The 23,332-nt window shown below is 37.4% G+C and overlaps 1 long non-coding RNA gene across 9 annotated transcripts in view; it reads right to left on the reverse strand.

Moving 5' to 3' along the window:
- Positions 1 to 9,384: 9,384 nt before the first annotated feature.
- The window catches only part of LOC100339487 (uncharacterized), a 32,076-nt gene continuing 18,128 nt past the window's right edge, over positions 9,385 to 23,332 (reverse strand). For 8 of the 9 annotated variants that reach the window (XR_016233782.1, XR_016233785.1, XR_016233779.1 and 5 more), the window contains 2 exons: positions 10,880 to 11,066; positions 9,385 to 9,739 (listed from right to left, as the gene is read on the reverse strand). This is a non-coding gene — a long non-coding RNA (uncharacterized LOC100339487). The remainder of the gene's footprint in view (positions 9,740 to 10,879; positions 11,067 to 23,332) is intronic. The other variant, XR_016233784.1, reaches the window with a different exon arrangement.

The following is a 23,332-nucleotide window of genomic DNA, read 5'->3' on the forward strand; positions in this document are numbered from 1 at the left end:
AGTTCTTTCTTACCTTCAGATAAAGGTACCTCCTTTTTTGATGGCCCATTCTTTCTACTGAGATCTCACTCCCAGAGATCTTTCAATTAGGTAGTTTTTTTGTTTGTTTGTTTTTGCCAGAGTGTCTTGGCTTTCCATGCCTAAAATACTCTCATAGGCCCTTCAGCCAGATCCAAATGCCTTAAGAGCTGATTCTGAGGCCAGAGTGCTGTTTAGGACATCTGACATTCTGTGAGTCTGCTGTGTATCCCGCTTCCCATGTTGGATCGTTCTCTCCCTTTTTGATTCTATCAGTTATTATTAGCAGACACTAGTCTTGTTTGCATGATCCCTTTGACTCTTAGAGCTATCAGTGTGATCAATTGTGAACTGAAATTGATCACTTGGACTAGTGAGATGGCATCGGTACATGCAACCTTGATGGGATTGCATTGGAATCTCCTGGCACATTTCTAACTCCATCATTTGAGGCAAGTCTGATTGAGAATGTCCCAAACTGTACATGTCCTCCCTCTCTTATTCCCACTCTTATATTTAACAGGGATCACTTTTCAGTTAAATTTAAACACCTAAGAATAAATTATTATGTCATATGTCATGAGTAATAAAATCCATGAATTCTGAACCTGGAAGTCCCTGAAGTATCACCATCTTGGAAACTCTCTTAGGCTAACTTATTAGTTGCATTATGGACAAATTCAGACTTCTAGAATTTGACAACCAAAACATTGGATGCCGTATCTATAATAAAACAGAATGTCTTCCTCACAATACCCTATAAGTTAGAACATAGCAAGTCTGGTAATAAAAAACAAATATATGCAGCTGACACCATGGCATAGCAGGTAAAATTGCCACCTGCAGTGCCAACATTCCATATGGACACCGGTTTGAGTCTCATCTGTGTGTGTGTCTGGGTGTGTGTGTGTCTTTCTCGCTCTTTCTCCCATCTTTCTGCCTATAAAATAAATAAGAAAGCAAATATTTTAAAATATCATCTCACTTTAGTTACTAAATCTATAAATATTTAGGAATAAATTTAGGAAGTGAATAGAGCTTTCATAAAAACCATGCGTCTTTGTTAAATTATCTCAAAGAAATCACAAGTAAATGAGAAACTAGGCATAAAGTTATTTCTGAAATGCAAGAATATATTCATAATGAAGTCAGTTGTCAAAATATTAATAAATATTAATAATATTAATATTAATAAATTATTATTAATTATAAAATAATACTACATAAAATTCTAACCAGTTCATTTATGAGAGTTCAGGATATCTTTTAGAAATTAAAATGGTGGGCTGGCACCGCGGCTCACTAGACTAATCCTCCACCTGCAGCACCAGCACCCTGGGCTCTAGTCCTAGTTGGGGAGCCAGATTCTGTCCGGGTTGCTCCTCTTCCAGTCCAGCTCTCTGCTGTGGCCCGGGAAGGCAGTGGAGGATGGCGCAAGTGCTTGGGCCCTGCACCCGCGTGGGAGACCAGGAGGAAGCACCTGGCTCCTGGCTTCAGATCGGCACCAGCTGCAGCACGCCAGCCATAGCGGCCACTTGGAGGGGTGAACCAAGGGAAAAAGGAAGACCTTTCTCTCTGTCTCTCTCTCTCTCACTGTCTAACTATGCCTGTTAAAAAAAAGAAATTGAAATGTCATGGTCTGGACAAAATAAACAGTAAGTATATTAACAGAATTGTGGTTTTAGAATCAAATATATACTTATTTAAAAATATGATAATACCTACTTAATGAGTAAGAATATAGACCATTATCTATTAAGATACTTTCAAATTATCTCCCTACAAGCTGAATTCTATGCAACTTGAACTCTTGAAAAGTGGGGTTAGAATATCAGGGTTACAAGAATAGTTTCCATAGAGGTAGTTGAGCTATTTTAACATTAACATACCAGACTTCCAAGGAAAATCCTTTGAGAACTCAGCCTTTGGAATGTGGCAAGGGGCAATTTATAATGCAGGAGATGGATTAGTGGAGAAATATATATGTAGAAACCATAGTTGAAATGTAATGTAAAAATGCAGTGAGAGTCACTATCACATCCCTCTTAGCAGCCTAGAAACCCCTCACACTCACTCCAAAAACCAGCCAAACTCCAGGAAAAAAACAAAAAACAAAAAACAAAAAACAAAAAACAAACAAAAACCAGATGCTGAGTAAAGAGGAAAGGGTGTCTGAAAAACAACACATACTTTCTTAATGAACATCATTTGTTTATGTCATTTAATAGGGTTAGTGACTTAGCTGATGTGTCTTTTATAGTCTCAGTAGAGAAAATTATAAGAGCTGTTATGTCACAAAGATAATGGAGTAGGGACAGAGTTTGAGGGGAATTCATGTGGGATCTTTATCCATTGTTTGCATTTCTTCAATAAATATGGAGAAAGCAATTGTAGGAATGGAAAGAATGTCTGATTCTTCCTCGTATTATTTAACTGAGGTCTGAAAGGAAGCAAGAAAAAATAGAAAATTAGGAAGAAAAAAGGAAATACATATGGTATGCAGAAAGAAGGATATTTCTTTATTCTCATTTTTAAAAATAATTTTTATTTATATAAAGGGAATGTAGTTCATATATTTCAAAAAAACAGTATAAGAACATAATGCTACAACTCATCCTGCCCTCCCACATTCCCTCTTCTTTTTTTTTCTTATTTTTCCTTTAGTTTCTACAATGACATAAGTTCAACTCGCTTTATAATCACAAGCTTAACCCTGCACTAAATAAAGAATTCAACAAGTAGTAAGTAGAAAAACCACTGTTCCTCAGAGTATAAAAGGTGGGGTTTGAAAAAGAGACTTTTTTTCTATCATTTCCGACTCACTGTTGTAGATCACCTATGAAGTAAGTCACCTCTGACACAATTTCGGAGATGCTAGAACTTATTGCTGGGAAATAAATACTCTTTGAAGAGTTTGTTTTGGCCAATGGATAAGGTTTTAGAACGTGAGCAGGCTTCTCAGCTTTGAAAATTTGAGGCCAGCACCGCAGCTCAATAAGCTAATCCTCCACCTTGCGGCGCCGGCACACCAGGTTCTAGTCCCAGTCAGGGTGCCGGATTCTGTCCCGGTTGCCCCTCTTCCAGGCCAGCTCTCTGCTATGGCCTGGGAGTGCAGTGGAGGATGGCCCAAGTGCTTGGGCCCTGCACCCCATGGGAGATCAGGAGAAGCACCTGGCTCCTGCCTTCAGATCAGCACGGTGTGCCAACAGCAGCGCGCTGGCCACGGCGGCCATTGGAGGGTGAACCAACGGCAAAGGAAGACCTTTCTCTCTGTCTCTCTCTCTCTCACTGTCCACTCTGCCTGTAAAAAATGAATTGAGTAAAATTTTGTTGACATTAGGAAAGCTACATCTTATTGTTGGAGAAATGTAAAAAAATTTAAGATGCCAAACATAAACAATCACAGTTACTAAATTTTGGCAATTAGGAAATAAATAGGATGTATTTTATTCTATAAAAAGTAACTTCTTGCACATGGTTCATGGTAAGGAGAGCCTGTAGATATAAGTTGGGAAGATTGTGCCCATATCAGGTATTTACTTGTACAATCCTGATTTCTACACTTATCTGGATTGTTTCTTCTAAAGAAAGATTTACTGTGCCAACAGAAGGTTTCAAAGTTTTTTTTTAACTTTTATTTAATAAATATAAATTTCCAAAGTACAATTTTTTGATTATAGCGGCTTTCCCCCCCATAACCTCCAACCCACCTGCAACCCTCCCATCTCAAACTCACTCTCCTATCCCATTCTTTATCAAGATTCATTTTCAATTCTCTTTATATACAGATCAACTTAGTATTTACTAAATAAAGATTTCAACAGTTTGTACCCACACAATTACACAAAGTATAAAGTACTATATTCACATAGTAAAACACATTAAGGACAGAGGTCCTACATGGGGAGTAGGTGCACAGTGACTCCTGTTGTTGATTTAACAATTGATACTCTTATTTATGACATCAGTAATCACCTGAGGCTATTGTCATGAGTTGCCAAGGCTATGGAAGCATCTTGAGTTCACAAACTCCGATCTTATTTAGCAAAGGCCATAGTCAAAGTGGAAGTTCTCGCCTCTCTTCATAGAAAGGTACCTCCTGTTTGATAGCCCGTTCTTTCCACTGGCATCTCACTCGCAGAGATCTTTCATTTAGGTCATTTTTTTTGACACAGTGTCTTGGCTTTTTTTTTTTTTTTTTGACAGGCAGAGTGGACAGTGAGAGAGAGAGAGACAGAGAGAAAGGTCTTCCTTTACCATTGGTTCACCCTCCAATGGCCGCCGCGGCCACTGCGCTGCTGTTGGCGCACCGTGCTGATCTGAAGGCCGGAGCCAGGTGCTTCTCCTGGTCTCCCAAGCGGGTGCAGGGCCCAAGCACTTGGGCCATCCTCCACTGCACTCCCGGGCCATAGCAGAGAGCTGGCCTGGAAGAGGGGCAACCGGGGCAGAATCCGGTGCCCCGACCGGGACTAGAACCTGGTGTGCCGGCACCGCTAGGTGGAGGATTAGCCTGTTGAGCCACAGCACGGGCTAGTGTCTTGTCTTTCCATGCCTTCAAAACTCTCATGGGCTTTTTAGCCAGATCCAAATGCCTTAAGGGCTGATTCTGAGGCTAGAGTGCTGTTTAGGACATCTGCCATCCTATGAGTCTGCTGTGTATCCTGCTTCCCATGTTGGATCATTCTCTGGTTTTTATCAGTTATTATTAGCAGACACTAGTCTTGTTTATGTGATCCCTTTGACGCTTAATCCTATCATTATGATCAATTATGACCTGAAACTGATCACTTTGACTACTAAGATGGCATTGCCATGCCACCTTGAAGGGACAGAATTGGAATCCCCTGGCACGTTTCTAGCTCTACCATTAGGGATAAGTCCAACTGAGCATGTGCCGAACTTTACATCTCCTCCCTCTCTTATTCCCACTCTTATATTTAGCAGGAATCACTTTTCAGTTAAGTTTAAACAACTAAGAATAGTTGTGTGTTAGTTAAAAAGTTCAACTAATGGTATTAAGTAGAACAAAAAAATACAAAAAGGAATAAAATAATAAGTTGTTCCTCAACAGTCAGGACAAGGGCTGATCAAGTTATTGTTTCTCATAGTGTCCATTTCACCTCTACAGGCTTCAAAGTTTTATAAATCCATAGAGTATATCAATTCATTTTACATTGTTTTCTTTCTAAGTTATGCACTTACAATACTGTGAATTCTTTAAAGGTAGGTATTACAGACAATTAAACCTGCATTTTTGTCTTCAGCAATAATTAAAATTTGTCTCATTGCTGTCCTAACATCTTCCCTGGACTGTTAACCTACTGTTTAGTCCTCTGCTTCTCAAATGTGGCTTTTGATAATGATTTTCATATTTCCAATAAATACAGCATTTCATTCTATGAAAGATTTTTACTCTTCAATTCTTCATTAGTCAAGAATTAAAATTTAATATAAGGTTAATACAAGGTTATACATACTGAGCATATGTCTTATTTCTCAAAATGTTTATAAATTAAGATAATATTCACAAAATATTCCGTGTGTTTAAACATAGCTTTCTGTGAGTGGTAGAACTCAAGTTGAGTAGAGTATTTGTTAAAATGAATAGGATAACCAGTAATTTCTGAATACATAACAAATTTTCATTGGACTAAATTCTTTAAAGTTTTTTGAGATGTGTTGGATCTTTTTCTTCTTCTCTGTGTTTAATTTGTGATAATTGAAAAATTACCAAGATATATTTATAGATCATAAACTCTTCATATATCAATAGTCATTTCCTGATTTTGACAACTGTTCTGTGTGTATAACATAGAATATAAGTATTCTTAGAAAATATTCATTCAGTTAATTAGTATTAAAGAGGCACTATTCTTAAATAATTCATTAATATTTATGAAGGAAGAAAAAGAGAGAATGATAAACAGAATAATTAGAAAAAACATAAACACTGATTATTTGAGTAAGAGTACACAAGTAATCTTTATTAAAGTGATTTTATTTATGTTTAAAATTATATAAAAATTAAAAAATTTTTCCAAGTCCATAACACTGAAGCTATTTGCAATGCATTTAATATCAGAGTGAGATTCTTTATGTTTAAGCATTCCTTTATAAGTATGAAAAATACAAATAATCCAGTAAGATAAAGATTAAAGTTATGCATAAGTAGTCATACAAAAATAGATTTGAATAGAGTTTTAAATTACATTTTAAATACTCTACCTGATAGTCACCATATAAAAAATTTAAACTATAATTGGCAGAATGGAAGTGGTGATGCTATGTGTATAAGAGGAGACGCAGTAATAGGAACTGTTAAGCCTTTACAAAATAAAAAAAAAAAAATGTGTATGCATCCCTTGGCAAGCAATTTGTCTATATATGACCAAGTTGAAGAAACATGTTTGAACTCATATTAGTAAAGCCATTACTTTTCCTTCTTTGTGGTGCTTGGGGTGAATACATTAAAGAGAATTTTTCTAAACCTGATTTGTGGATACAAAGGAGTTCATCTTAGTATTATTTATTCCTCTTTGTATTTCTTTTTCCTTTTTTAGATTTATTTTATTTATTTGAAAGTCAGAGTTACAGAGAGAGGTAGAACCAGAGAGAGAGAGAAAGAGACAGAGAGAGAGAGAGAGAGGTCTTCATAAGCTGGTTCACTCCCCAAATGACTGCAATGGCCAGAGCTGAGCTGATCCGAAGCCAGGAGCCATGAGCTTCTTCCTTGTTTCCCATGTGGGTTCAGGGGTCCAAGGACTTGGGCCATCCTCCACTGTTTTCCCATGCCATAGCAGAGAGCTGGATAGGAAGCTGAACAACCAGGACATGAACTGTCACCCTTATGGAATGCAGGCCACGGCTTTAACCCATTGCGGCACAGTGCCAGCCCCGATCATCTTTGTATTTCTTAATAAAACAATAAAAGATGGCCTAATAATCTCTTCACCATTATTACTGCAGCTTGTCTATGTGCTTCACACTCCTGAGTTCCTTCACATTTCTTCTTACAGAATGAAAGAAAAGTGGAGATTAAGAAGAGCACTTTCTTCCTACTTCTCTCTGTAGCCATCTCCAGAAAAGACTGACAGACATGATAAAAGAATATATTAATGCTGCCCAAGGATGTCACTGAAGAAGCCTCACCAAAGTCTCTGCCCACTGCTGTCGTGTCCTAGTCAAATCTCCCAAAGAGCCCGAACAGCTGCAGAAGAGTGAACACTGAAGCAACGGATGTAAGTCTGCAGAGCCGTTTAGAGCAAAGCAGAATGCTCAGACTCTGTGGGGATAACAGATTGGAACAGCAAGTGTCCCAGGGGCTTTGGGTCTGTCCCACACACCACCATGAAGGAGGTGAATGCAGACATGATGCAAGGCCACACAGGTGGATGTCAGAGTTGGGAAACCAAAAGCACTGTCTCAAAATTTGCAGAGACCAGGTGCCGGTGACTTTGAAAAAAAATGTTTGTTTGTGGAATTGAAGAAGACACTGAAGAACATCACTTCTCATTATTTTTAGCAATGTGGGAAAATAAGAGTGGTTCAGATAATGACTGAACCAGGCAGTGGCAAGTAGAGGGACTTTGCTTTGTGACTTCTGATGGCCATGACTCTGTTATAAGATTGGGTCATGACCATTAAGTAAGGAAGGCCCTGTCCAAGCAAGAGACAGTTAGTGCTTCATCCACTCCAAGAAGTTGCTTTGGTGGCACCCAAAGTGGTAATGGATGTAGTGGCACTGGGGATGGTTACAATGGATTTGGTAATGATGGAAGCAATTTCATAGGTTGGAAAAGCCACAGTGATTTTGACAATTACAACAACTGATCTTCAAATTTTGGACCCATGAAAGGAGAAAAGTTTAGAGGCAGAAATTTTGGCCCATAAGGTGATGACAGCTAATATTTGGCCAAACTTCAAAAGCAAGGTAGTTATGGTGGTTCTAGCAGCAGCAGTGGCTATGACAGTGGCAGTTTTAATAAGTGCCAGGAAACAGAGCTTAGCAGGAGAGGAAAGTCAGAGAAGTGAGTGACTTGGGAGTATGGTTATCTTCTTAGAATGGTACCTATGAATACATGAGTACATATACTAATAAGAATTTTTGAAAAAAGAAAAAAATAAGTGACTGGGAAACTGTGGCTTACACCATATTTGTGAGCTCAGCCAAGCACAGCAGTGGGCATGTCTAGCTACCACAAGGAGACATATTTTAGACAATAGTCATATATAGGGCAATAAAAAAACATTCAAGGACAGTATTTGTGACTAATTGTGTAATAGTTTATTTTATGTTTTCTTCTATGGAAAATATAAAGCATTCCAAAACCAGGGAAGTGCACAGTCCTCGCTCTGAGCAAGGATCCCCCTGCAATGACCCACCACAGGCAACCAGCGAGCTCTGAGCCTATGGAACTGCACACAAAGTTTTTCCAGAGGCCTAGCTACACCTTGTACCCTGTTGTGCAGCCACCAAATCTCCACAGTCCCAGCACACAAGGATCCAATGGTTGCTGATTACAGAGGTTCCACTGTGCCGTGCCAGCCTGTTCAGTCTACAGAGAGGCAGATGTTCCCCAAGCCAGCTATCCATGGACTTGAACCCCAGAGCCTGTGGTATGCTGGGAGGCTGGGGGTGCCTCACAACCCCACATGGATGCCCAGCCCACTGTTTCTCCTCACAACCAGACTCAAAGTCAATGGGGATTGTGGATTATTCCCTCTGCTAAAATCTCTGGGTCACATGCATAAACAAGAGCCACTGGTCAAATGTTGCCCTCTCCCCACCACTGCTGCCATTACTGCCAAGAAGATGGTGTCTCAGCCAGTTGCTCTGCCTGTGTACAAGGGTGTCCACAGTTGCTGCCTAAGCTCTAAATGGCGCCTGCTCTCTTTCAACCAGGCAGCAGGTGCCATTGTGTGGAGGACAGGGTGAGAGAAATGTACCCCTTTTACTTCCCTGAGCCCTCAGATACTGCTAGCCCTAGGGCTCCAGGCTGAATCATGCCATGCTCTCCCTCTGGGCTGCTTCAGCTTGGTCTCACCTCCATCACCAAGCTGCCATTTGCTCCTCTCTTGGCTGCTTAGTGTGTTGTTCTACACAGGTCCACAGTTTCCCTCTTCCTTCTGCAGAATTTCCACTGCCACTTTCTTTCTAATTCTCCCTTAAGAGTGCACTTCCTATATATATTTTTTCCTATTTATCCTTAGCATAATGCAGTATATTCTTCCCTATTCCACCATCTTGGAATTGTCTATTGAACCTGTTATCACATTCATTCATTCACATTTATTCTGAAAACAAAGAAGTAAATTTTAAATTTAAATTAATAAATTAATAATAATAAAATGAATCTTTTATTTTGTTGATCCTAATTTATTTTTTTAAAGATTTATTTTATTAGGTAGAGTTACAGACAGTGAGAGGGTGAGACAGAGAGAAAAGTCTTCCTTCGATTGGTTCACTCCCCAAATGGCCGCAATGGGCAGAGCTATGTCGATCCGAAGCCAGGAGCCAGGAGCCAGGAGCCAGGTGCTTCTTCTCAGTCTCCCTTGCGGGTGCAGGAACCCAAGGACTTGGGCCATCTTCCACTGCTTTCCCAGTCCACAGCAGAGAGCTGGATTGGAAGAGCAGCAGCCAGGACTTGAACCGGTGCTCATATGGGATGCCAGTGCCGCAGGCGGAGGATTAGCCTACTTCACCACAGCACCAGCCCTGATCCTAAATTTAAATATAGATGAAGAAAAAAAATTGTGCACCACAGAATACTTTCTGTGTATATTTGCAATTCTTATGCTACTTTCTCTATTGTTCTAGTTAATATACAGAGTGGCAATGTTGACAGTATCTCAAATCAGTTTAATTTTTGAAATTTCAGTGTTCAACAAACTCATGGCAACTAATGTAAGCAAAGTGTACTCATTAATAAAGTTTTATAATTAACATTTGAATGATAGCTTTAAGTTAGTATTTTATATTAAAATATATCTGCCAATTGGTAGATTTCTATTAGATTATTTTGCACTGTGATTTGAATTCTATTGCTCATTACTGTCCCAGATGATCTTCAATGGAAAGTCTTTCATTTTCCTCTGGAAAATGATATCAAATTTTTCACTCTGCTCTACAGTCAAGTGATGTTTCCAGTCTCCAACAATACCTAATAGGATAAGCACATAAATGGCACCCAAGTGAAGAAGTAACATTGTCAGGACAAAGGTTGCATTAAATCTCTTTCTAAACAAAGAAAAATATGTGCTCATTCTCCATGGGATTTGATGCCTCTCTACCCCTTTAAGTGGGAAGTTCTAAATCAGGAACATAAGAATGTAGTAAGATAGTAAATACAAGGGATCCTAAAAAAATTCATGCTAGATAGATATTCTAAAAAATTGTTCATGGAGTGCAAAACTTTTTGCAATGAAAACATTTTTTTAATTCTTAAGTAAACATTATTATTATTGGTATTGGGACAGATAAAAGATATTATAGATAAAAGAATAGGATTATATTTCATCTAGGAGAAATATAGATAAAAGGATTCAGAAATACATATAAATATATCTTGTTTGAAATATCTGTTATTTTCAGACAGGATTTGAAGTATTTTAAACAGAAGGAGTATATTTCCTAGAAGGTAGTAATGTATTATTTATTAGGAAACTCCATTTGTGTACTAAGACACTATCAAGTTTTCTGAGAAACTTTTCAGGGTAATTTCAGTTAGGAGTTTGTGGCCTGCTAGATTCCAAATGTCAGTATAACTTGGAGGGACAATGGAAGCCCTGCTGATTTCTCCTAGAGGACAAGGACTCAAAGGAACTGTCAATAATTTTGCTACTGTAAACCACAGAACAGCACCTTTCCGCATGTAACATCCCTCTTTATTTCTTGTCGAAGTTTCGATGTCTATAACATTTGTATAATTTGCTTCTGGAATGAACTTCATGTTCTCAAAGGTAGCCTGTCTCACAACAACATCCACATCCTCTTCACTCAGCTCTCTCTCAAGAAACTGGCTGATTTTAATCACTGAACTTCGAAGATCCTGAAAGAGTCATAAGTGTGAGAAATTATTTAGCTCACTGGGAATGCATGAGTTACAGCCTGATACATACACAGTGATCAAGTAGTAGTTATTCTTGGAATGCTCAAATTGTTCAACATATGAAAACTAATGCAACATACCACAAGAACAGAATGAAGGGAAAAATTGATGTGATTGTCTCAATTTATGAAGAAAACACAATTAATGATACCCAATAGCTGTTCACATTTTAAAAACTCAATCAATTAGGAAAATCAGGAAACTATATAAACATAAAAAAACCTGAAGTATTAAATACCTACATCATAATCAATACATATGCAGTGCAAGATTTTCATCAAAGATCAGTAACAAGCCAAATTTTATCACCTCTATTTAAAACTATACTGGAAATACCAATTGGACCAAGTAAGCAACAGAATTAGAAGCAGGTATCTAAACTGGAAAAAGAAAACAAAAATTATCTCTGTCAGCAGACAACATTTGAAGAAAATGATAATGGTATTATCCGTGCCCCTCCCTGCTGCCCCCCCCACCAAAAAAATAAACCTATAAGGACTAAAAAATAAATTTGGCAAAGTTGCAGGATGTATGCAAAGTCAGCTCAAAAAAATTTAATAAGTTTCTACACACTAACAGTGATCAAGCATTAAATAAAAATGGAAAAACCTACTACATTTAAAATCACTTCAAAATGATTAAAATCCTTAGGGATAATCTTAACTGTGCAGGTCTATAAAATGTTGTCAAAAGAAATGAAGATTAGCAAAAATAAATGGAAAGATATTCCTTTTAACAAATTAGAAGACAATAATTTCCAGATTCCTGTACCACCCAAAGTAACACAGATTCAATCAAATCTCTATGAAAATCACATTTGACATTTTTTAGCAGCAAAGAAAAATTCATGATAGAATTCATGTGGGATTTCAAAGGACCTCAATAACCAACGATCCTGACAAATAAGAATGAATTTGGAGTTCTCACAATTCCAGATTTCAAAACAGAATAAAAAGGCACAGTACTCAAAACAATATACGTGTTTGGCATGTTAGTTTAGATTATTATATCCCATATCAGAATGCCTGGATTCAAGGGATTCAAGAACCACCTCCACATTCACCTTCCACTTAGTGCACACCCTCTCAGGCAACAATAATGGTTCTAGTAGTAGTTGAGTACTTTCCATGCACAATAGAAGCCTGGACTGAATTCCTAGGTGCTGGCATTGGCCTGCCCCAACTACAGCAGTAGTAGTTGTTTGGAGAAAACACCAGTAGACAGAAGATCTCTCTGTGTCTGTTCCCTGTCTCTACCTTTCAAATAAAAATATTTAAAAAAAAATTAGAAGGCATTCTGATAATGACATACAGACCCAAAGGAATAGAAACATGGAACAATGTCATAAAATAGAGTTCACAGAAATAAACTCTCACATATATGGTTAAAGGATTTTTCATTCAAGTGACAAGTCCATTCAATACAAAAATAAGAGTCGGGGATGGGGCAGTGGCGCAGTAGGTTAATCCTCCGCCTGAGGCACTGGCAACTCATATGGGCATTGGGTTCTAGACCCGGTTGCTCCTCTTCCAGTCCAGCTCTCTACTGTGGCTCGGGAGGGCAGTGGAAGATGACCCAAGTGCTCGGGACCCTGCACCCACATGGGAGACCAGGAAGAAGCTCCTAGCTCCTGGCTTCAAATTGGCGTAGCTCTGGCCGTTGTGGCCATTTGAGGAGTGACTCAACAGAAGAAAGACCTTTCTCTCTGTCTCTCTCTCTCACTGTCTGTAACTCTACCTGTCAAATAAATAAATAAAAAAACTTTAAAAAAAACCAGTCTTCATGAAATAGTACTTCTTCTGAATGTCCACATACAAAATAATAAAACTGGGTTCTTCTAATACATCATATATAAAAATTTATTTCATATTTATCAGACATAAGTGTAAGCTAAAATATAAATATAATATAAATATATATATAAAATATTATATAAAAACTTTTTAGTAAGATAATAGCAGAAAACTACCAGGGTTTGAAAAAGGAAAGAGATATCCAAGGACAGGAAGCACATAGAACTCCCAATAAACATGACCAAAAGAGATCCTCACCATGAAACATTGTAATCAAACTCACCACAGGGAAACATAAAGAAAAGATTCTAAAATGTGCAAGAGGGAAACGTCAGATTACTCTCAGAAGATCTCAAATTAGACTCACAGCAGACTTCTCATCAGAAACCCTACAGGCTAGGAGGGACAGAACGTTTCATCATACACTTGAAGAATACACATTCTTCTCAGCAGTACATGGAACCTACTCTAGGAATGACCACATACTAGGCCATAAAGCAAGTCTCAGCAAATTCAGAAGAATTGGAATCATACCATGCATTTTCTCAAACAATGGGATGGAGCTGGAAATTAGCAACTCAGGAATATCTAAAGCATTTGAAAAAGCATGGGGATTGAACAACATGCTCCTGAATGGACACTGGGTCATAGAAGAAATCAAAAGAGAAATCAAAAACTTCCTAGAAGTAAATGAAGATAACAACACAATATACCAAAACTTAAGGGATGCAGCACAAGCAGTGTTAAGGGGAAAGTTTACAGCAATAGGTGCGTACATCAAGAAATTAGAAAGTCACCAAATAAATGAGCTACCAATGCATCTCAAGGATCTAGAGAAACTGCAGCAAACCAGACACAAAACTAGTACAAGAAGATAAATAATTAAAATCAGAGAAGAAATCAATAGGATTGAATCCAAAAACATTAAAAAAAAATCCGCAAAACAAATAGCTGGTTTTTTGAAAAAAATAAACCAAATTGACACACCATTGGCCCAACTAACTACAAAAGAAGAAAAAAGACCCAAATAAATAAAATAAAGAGATGAAAAAGGGAATGCAACAACAGAATAAAAAGCGTCATCAGAAATTACTACAAAGAGTTGTATGCCAGAAAACAGGGAAACTTATCAGAAATTGATAGATTCCTGGACACATGCAACCTACCTAAATTGAGCCAGGAAGGCATAGAAAACCTAAACAGACCCATAACTGAGATAGAAATTGAATCAGTAATAAAGGCCCTCCCAACAAAGAAAAGCCCAGGACCAGATGGATTCACTACTGAATTCTACCAGATATTTATAGAAGAACTACTCCAATTCTTCTCAAATTATTCAGAACAATCAAAAGATAGGGCATCCTCCCAAATTCTTTCTATGAAGCCAACATCACCTTAATTCCTAAACCTGAAAAAGATGTAGCAGAGAAAGAGAATTACAGACCAAATTCCCTGAGGAACATAGATGCAAAAATCCTCAATAAAATTCTCGCCAATAGAATGCAACAACACATCAGAAAGATCATCCACCCAGACCAAGTGGGATTTATCCCTGGTATGCAGGGATGGTTCAACGTTCACAAATTAATCAATGTGATACACCACATTAACAAACTGCAGAAGAAAAACCAAACAATTACTTAATAGATGCAGAGAAAACATTTGATAAAATATAGCTCCCTTTCATGATGAAAACCCAAAGCAAATTGGGTATGGAAGGAACATTCCTCAATACAATCAAAGCAATTTATGAAAAACCTACGGCCAACATCCTATTGAATGGAGGAAAAGTTGGAAGCATTCCACTGACATCTGGTACCAGACAGGGATGCGTACTCTCACCACTGCTATTCAATATAGTTCTGGAAGTTTTAGCCAGAGCCATTAGGCAAGAAAAGAAATTAAAGGGATACAAACTGAGAAGGAAGAAGTCAAACTATCCCTCTTTGCAGATAATATTATTCTATTTAGGGAATCCAAAGAACTATACTAAGAGACTATTGGAACTCATAGAAGAGTTTGGCAAAGTAGCAAGGTATAAAACAAATGCACGAAAATCAACAGCCTTTGTATACACAGGCAATGCCACGGCTGAGAAAGAACTTCTAAGATCAATCCCATTCACAATAGCCAAAAAACAATCAAATACTTTGGAATAAACTTAACCAAGCATGTCAAAAATCTCTACAATGAGAATTACAAAATGTTAAAGAAAAAATAGAAGAGGATACCAAAAAATGAAAAAATCTTCCATGCTCATGGATTGGAAGAATCAATATCATCAAAATGTCCATTCTCCCAAAAGCAATTTATAGATTCAATGTGAGACCAATCAAGATACCAAAGACATTCTTGTCACATCTGGAAAAAATGATGCTGAAATTCATATGGAGGCACAGGAGACCTCGAATAGCTAAAGCAATCCTGTACAACAAAAACAAAGCTGGAGGCATCACAATACCAGATTTCAGGACATACTACAGGGCAGTTGTAATCAAAACAGCATGGTACTGGTACAGAAACAAACGGATAGACCAATGGAACAGAATAGAAACAGCAGAAATCAATTCAAACATCTATAGGAAACTTATATTTGTTCAAGGATCCAAAACCAATCCCTGGAGTAAGGACAGTCTCATCAACAAATGGTTCTGGGAAAGCTGGATTTCTATATGCAGAAGTATGAATCAAGACCCCTACCTTACACCTTACACAAAAATCCACACAACATGGATTAAGGATCTAAATCTACGACCCGACACCAACAAATTATTAGAGAACATTGGAGAAACCCTGCAAGATAGAGGCACAGGCAAAGACTTCTCAAAAAGACCCCAGAGGCACAGGCAGTCAAAGCCAAAATTAGCAATTGGAATTACATCAAATTAAGAAGTTTCTGTACTGCATAGAAACAGTGAGGAAAGTGAAGAGGCACTGAAAATGGGAAATAATATTTTCAAACTATGCAACAGATAAAGGATTAATAACATTAATCTAAAAAGAGATAAAATAAATCCACAACATCAAAACAAACAACCAATTTAAGAGATGGGCCAAGCAGCTCAATAGATATTTTTCAAAAGAGGAAATCCAAATGGCCAACAGACACATGAAAAAATGTTCAAGATCACTAGCAATCAGGGAAATGCAAATCAAAAACCACAATGAGTTTTCACCTCACTCCGGTTAGAATCGTTTATATACAGAAATGAACTAACAACAGATGCTGTCAAGGATGTGGGTAAAAATGGACACTAACCAACTGTTGGTGGGAATGCAAACTGGTAAGGCCACTAAGGAAGACAGTTTGGAAATTGCTCAGAAACCTGAATATAGCCCTACCACATGACCCAACCTTTCCACACCTTGCAATTTATCCAAGGGAAATTAAACTGGCATAAATGAGCTATCTGCACCTCAATATTTATTGCAGCTCAATTCAGAATAGCTAATCATAGAATCAACCTAAGTGCCCTCAACAGTAGACTGGATAAAGAAATTATGGGATATGTACTCTATAGAATACTATACAGCAGTAAAAAAAATGAAATTCGGTCATTTGCAACAAGATGGAGGAATCTGGAAAACATCATGCTGAGTGAAATAAGCCAGTCCCAAAGGGACAAATGTCATATGTTCTCCCTGATTGGTGACATCAACTGAGCACCTAAAAGGAAACCTGTTGAAGTGAAATAGACACTATGAGAAACAATAACTTGATCAGCCCTTGTCCTGACTGCTGAGGAACAACTTACTATTCTATTCCTTTTATTATTTTTGTTCTACTTAATACTATTGGTTGAACTCTTTAACTAACACACAATTATTCTTAGATGTTTAAATTTAACTGGAAAGTGATCCTGGTTAAATGTAAGAGTGGGAATAAGAGAGGGAGGAGATGTACAGTTCGGCACATGCTCAATTGGACTTACCCCTAATGGTAGAGCTAGAAACGTGTCAGGGGATTCCAATTCTGTCCCTTCAAGGTGGCATGTGCCAATGCCATCTCACTAGTCAATGTAATCAGTTTCAGTTTATAATTGATCATAATGATAAGATTAACGTCAAAGGCATCACATAAACAAGACTAGTGTCTGCTAATAATAACTTATAGAATTAAAAACCAGAGAATGATCCAACAAGGGAAGCAGGATACACAGCAGACTCATAGAATGGCAGATGTCCTAAACAGCACTCTGGCCTCAGAATCAGCCCTTAAGGTATTCGGATCCAGCTAAAAAGCCCATGAAAGTTTTGCAGGCATGGAAATCCAAGACATTGCCAAATAAATGACCTAAATGAAAGATCTTTTTGAGTGAGATCCCATTAGAAAGAACAGACTATCAAGGAAGGAAGTACCTTTCTCTGAAGGGAGGAGAGAACTTCCACTTTGAATACAGCCTTTTCTAAATAAGATCATAGTTTGTGAACTCAAGATGCTTCCAAAGGCTTGGCTGCTCATGACAAGAGCCTCAGGTGATTACTGACATCATAAATAAGAGTGTCAATTGTTAAATTAACAATGGGAGTCACTGTGCACCTACTCCCCATGTAGGATCTCTGTCCTTAATATATTGTACTATGAGAATTAATGGTAAAACTACTACTCAAACAGTACTCTATACTTTGTGTGTCTGTGTGGGAGCAGTCTGTTGATATATATCTCAGTATATATCTCAGTATATACTAAGTTGATCTTCTGTATACAAAGACAATTGGAAATGAATCTTGATGAAGAATGGGATGGAAGAGGGAATAGAAGATGGGATGGTTGCGGATGGGAGGGAGGTTATGGGGGGGGGAGCCACTATAATAGAAAAGCTGTACTTTGGAAATTTTTATTTGTTAAATAAAAGTTGAAAAAAAATATTTGCAAACCATTATTTGATGAAGGATTTATATCCAAAATACATAATTGACTCATGCTACTCAACTACCAAAAAAGTATCCAATTAAAATTTGTAAAATAACATTCATTATATTTCTCCTAAGAAGATAAATTGCAATAGGCACATGAAAAGATGTTCAGTATTACTAATCACTAAGGAAATGCACAATGAAATACCACTTCACACATTTTTTTTTAATTTCTATTGATTTTTTAAAAAAAGACCAGGAAATGAGAATAAGCAGCAAGGATATGAAGAAATTTGAATGCTTGTATACGGATGAAGGAAATGAAAATTGTACAATTGTAATGGAAAACAGAATGATGAGTCCTCAAAATACTAAAGATAGAGAAACTGTATGATCCAGTTATTCTACTCCTGGGTACTCATAGGAAATATTTGAAGCAACATCTCAAAGAGGCATGGAATGTCTTTAGAAATTCCTTGAAAATGCATTCAATGAAAAAAAACTATACACAGATTTCAAAAATCTTGTATACCCAGTTACATATGTTTTCATTCTATTTTCCCCAAACATTTTGGAGTATCCCCCACCCTACATTTTTTTTAACTTTTATTTAATGAATATAAATTTCCAAAGTATGACTTATGGATTATAATGGCTTCCCCCCCCATACCGTCCCTCCCACCCACAACCCTCCCCTTTCCCACTCCCTCTCCCCTTCCATTCACATCAAGATTCATTTTCGATTATCTTAATATACAGAAGATCAGCTTAGTATACATTAAGTAAGGATTTCAACAGTTTGCTCCCACACAGAAACATAAAGTGAAAAATAATAGATTATTTTTTTAAATGATAATGAAATCAGATCAGACCTATTGTCATGTTTAATCCCAGTGAGAGTCAAGTTGGGAATTGATAATTTCTTTTTTTTTTTTTTTTACAGAAGATCAGTTTAGTATGCATTAAGTAAAGATTTCAACAGTTTGCACCCCCATAGAAACACAAAGTGAAATATATTGTTTGAGTACTCGTTATAGCATTAAATCTCAATGCACAGCACATTAAGGACAGAGATCCTACATGAGGAGTAAGTGCACAGTGACTCCTGTTGTTGACTTTACCAATTGACACTCCTGTCTATGGCATCAGTAATTTCCCTATGCTCCAGTCATGAGTTTCCAAGGCTATGGAAGCCCTCTGAGTTCTCCGACTCTTATCTTGTTTAGACAAGGTCATATTCAAAGTGGAGGTTCTCTCCTCCCTTCAGAGAAAGGTACCTCCTTCTTTGAAGACCTGTTCTTTCCACTGAGATCTCACTCACAGAGATCTTTTGCCAGAGTGTCTTGGCTTTCCATGCCTGAAATACTCTCATGGGCTTTTCAGCCAGATCCGAATGCCTTTAGGGCTGATTCTGAGGCCAGAGTCCTATTTAGGACATCTGCCATTCTATGAGTCTGCTGAGTATCTCACTTCCCATGTTGGATCACTCTCAGGGGATTCCAATTCAATCCCATCAAGGTGGCACCCTACATTTTTACACTCTTACTCATATCATTCATTATTCACTAAAATCTAAGCAAAGTGCAAGTAGATGAATAGATACACAAACAATAGAATTTGAACACAACGGAATATCATTTAGCTTTTAAAGAAAGGAGGGTCTGGGATTGTCTTGTAATGTGTTATGCTGCTCCATGAGATGTCGGTATCACCAGTTCCTGTCCTGGCTGTTCCACTTCCTATCCAGCTCCCTGCTAATTTGCCAGAGAAAGCAGTGGAGCATGACCCAAGTCTTTGGGTCCTTGAATCCACGTGGGAGACTTGGATGAAGCTCATAGCTCCTGGATTCGGCATGGACCAACCCTGGCAATTGGAGCCATTTACGGTGTGAACCAGCCTATGAAATATTTCTGTCTCTAACTCTCTTTCTTTCTCTATCTCTGTCTCTGTCTCTATCTCTATCTCCATCTTTTGCTGTAACCCTGCCTTTCAAATAAATAAGAATAAGTCTTAAAAAAAAATAAAAGGAAGGAAATTCTGATACATCCTATACACATAGATGAATTTTCAAAACATTATGGTCAGTGAAACAATCAATTCAAAGAGACAAGTACTGTATGATCCCATTCATATGCAATACTAAGAATACTCAATTTTGAAATCAAAGAAAGTGGAATTGTGGTTCCAGGAGATGAGAGGAAGGAAGGCCTAAGAGTTATTGTTTAATGAGTATAGTGTTTCAATCTTGCAGGTGAAAAGATATCTGTCTCAAAAAAATGCTGAAGGGTGTTCTTTAAACTTAAATAAAGAAATGCCAATGAGACAATATCAGGAAGTAGAAAACTCGTTGATAAGGCTAACTATACAAAGAAATGTGTATTTCCCTAATATTGTAAACATGTGTGTAAACAATTATATCTTTAATGTGAAGATAAAAATTTATAACTACATTAAAATTGTTAAGACAGGCAATATGGAAATGAAATGCAACATAGTAAGTAAAAATGTGCGAAGGAATGGAGGACAAATCCAAAGTATTCATGGTATAAGAGAGGGAAGAGATGTGCAATTCGGGACATGCTCAAGCTGACTTACCTCAAACAGTAGAGTTAGAAACATACCAGGGGATTCCAATTCAATCCCATTGAGGTGGCATGTACCAATGCCATCTCACTAGTCCCAGTGATCAATTTCTGTTCACAATTGATCGTAATGATAGGACTAAGAACCAAAGGGATCACATAAACAAGAATAGTGTCTGCAAATACTAGCTGATAGAATCAAAAAGGGAGAGAATGATCCAACATGGGAAGTGAGATACACAGTAGACCCATAGAATGGCAAATGTCCTAACAGCACTCTGGCCTCATAATCAGCCCTTAAGGCATGCGGATCCGGCTGAAATGCCCATGAGAGTATTTCAGGCATGGAAAGCCAAGACACTCTGGGGGAAAAAAAAATAAATGAAAGATCTCCACGAGTGAGATCCCAGTGGAAAGAATGGGTCATTAAAGAAGGAGGTACCTTTCTCTGAAGGGAGGAGAGAACTTCCACTTTGACCATGGCCTTGTCTAAAAATGTTCAGAGTCAGTGAATTCAGGGGGCTTCCATAGCCTTGGCAACTCATGACATAGAGCCTAGGGTGATTACTGATGCCATAAACAAGAGTGTCAATTTGTTAAGTCAACAACAGGAGTCACTGTGCACTTACTCCTCATGTAGGATCTTTGTCCTTAGTGTGCTGTACATTGAGATTTAATGCTATAACTAGTACTCAAACAGTATTTTTCACTTTATGTTTCTGTGTGGGAGCAAACTGTTGAAATCTTTACTTAATGTATGCTAAACTGATCTTCTGTATATAAAGAGAAACGAAAATGAATCTTGATGTGAATGGAAGGGGAGAGGGAGTGGATAAGGGGAGGGTTGCGGGTTGGAGGGACGTTATGGGGGGAAGCCATTGCAATCAACATTCTGTACTTTGGAAATTTATATTCATTAAATAAAAGTTAAAAAAAAAAGAATACTATACCGCAAAAAAAAAAAATGAAAAAGAAACAGCAGATGAATGATCTCTCTCTGTGTCTTTTCCTCTCTTTGTAACTCTGCCTTTCAAATAAATACATAAATGTTTTTAAAAAGATAAAAAAAAAAAAAAAAAAAGTATTCATGGTAACCAGGAAGAAAAAAATATACTAGACTTACCAACATAATAAGCAAGGAATCAAAAAAAATACAATTCTTGAGAAAATAACAAAAAATTAGTACTGCAATAGATGAAGAAAGGGAAAAAGGAGCAACAATTAAAATACAAAACAAGTATTGAAACACCAGTGGTAAGAACTTGCTCACCAATGATTGTCTTAAATGTAAATGGAAAAAATCTCCAATAAAAGATTTAGAGCAACGAAATGGATGTGTAAAATAAGATCTGTATGCTGCTGACAAAAACTCATTTCACCCAAAGGAACACTTATAGACTGCAAGTGAAAAGATGAAATCAGATATCCCATGTAAACAGAACATGAAAGAAATTAGAAAGGTAATCATATAATGAGAAAGTATGAAACACAGCAAACGGAAATAACACTAATAAATATATATGAACACAATTTGAGCACCCAAATACATAAATCAAATATGAGTAAACCTAAAGGGAAAGATTATAATATAATAACAGTGGGAGATTTAATATTTCACTTGCAGAAATGGACAGATCAACCCGACAGAAAATAAATTAAGAAACAGCAGGGTTAAATTTCATCCTAGAACAATTGGGCCTGAAAGATATCTATAGAACTTTGCATCCAACAGCTGCAGAATACACGAAATTCTACAAGTAATTGTCAACAAATTTAAAAGAGTAGAAATCATATTGAGTGTCTTTCCTGACCACAGTGCAATAAAACTAGAAACTAATAACAAGAGAAAATTTGAAAGCTACATAAAAACTTGGAAAATTAAATAACATACACTTTTATGAGTTTTAATGGAAAAAATTTAAGAATTTCTTAAAACAAGTGAAAGAGGGAACACAAAATTGTGGGATAAAACAAAAGCAGTCCTAAGAGGAAAGTTTATAATAATCAGGACTTGTATAAAAAAAACAGAAAAATGAAATTAACAGCTCATTGCTAAATCTCAGGAAAGTAGAGAAAACAAGAAAAATTAAATTCAAAGTTAGAAGAAAGAAATAATAAAACTCAGAGCACAAGTCAATGAAACAGAGACTATAAGTAAAAATGTCAATGAAAAGGACAAGTGGATCTTTGAAAAAAAGAAAGTTGATAAAGAACCTAACTAATCTAACTATGAAAAAATAAGGGACTCAAGCATATAGAATTAGAGTTGAAAACAGAGAAATTATGATTGACATCACAGAAAGGTAAAGGATTTTCATTGATTACTCTAACCAACTATATTATAACATATTCAACAACCTGGAAAAGTAGACAAATTCATGCACATATACACCTCACCAATACTGAGATCATGAGGAATTAGAACAGCTATACAAATCAAAAATACCTTGTGAGACTGAATCAGTGTTAAAATGTCTCTCATTAAAGAAAGGCTCAGGACTGGATGTCTTCACTGCTAGATTCTATGAATTGTTTTAAAAAGAGTAAAGTACAATTCTCCTTCAATTTCTCTGAAAAATAGAAGGGAAAGAAAGGAAAGTAATCCCTCCAACTTATTCTACACTGGTAACATTAACTTGATCCAAAAGCAAAAAATAAAGAAATAAAGAAAGCTATGGACAAATATCCCTGAAAATGTATGTAAAAATTTCTCAATAATATACTAGCAAATTGGCCGGTGCCGCGGCTCACTGGGCTAATCCTCTGCCTTGCAGCGCCGGCACACCGGGTTCTAGTTCCGGTTAGGGCACCGGATTCTGTCCCGGTTGCCCCTCTTCCAGGCCAGCTCTCTGCTGTGGCCATGGAGTGCAGTGGAGGATGGCCCGAGTACTTGGGCCCTGCACCCCATGGGAGACCAGGATAAGTACCTGGCTCCTGCCATCGGATCAGCGCGGTGCACCGGCAGCAGCACGCT

Source organism: Oryctolagus cuniculus, chromosome 5 (genome assembly GCF_051225735.1).
Source record: "Oryctolagus cuniculus isolate XC-2025 breed Fujian yellow rabbit chromosome 5, ASM5122573v1, whole genome shotgun sequence".
In the NCBI taxonomy this organism is placed as follows: Eukaryota; Metazoa; Chordata; class Mammalia; order Lagomorpha; family Leporidae; genus Oryctolagus; species Oryctolagus cuniculus.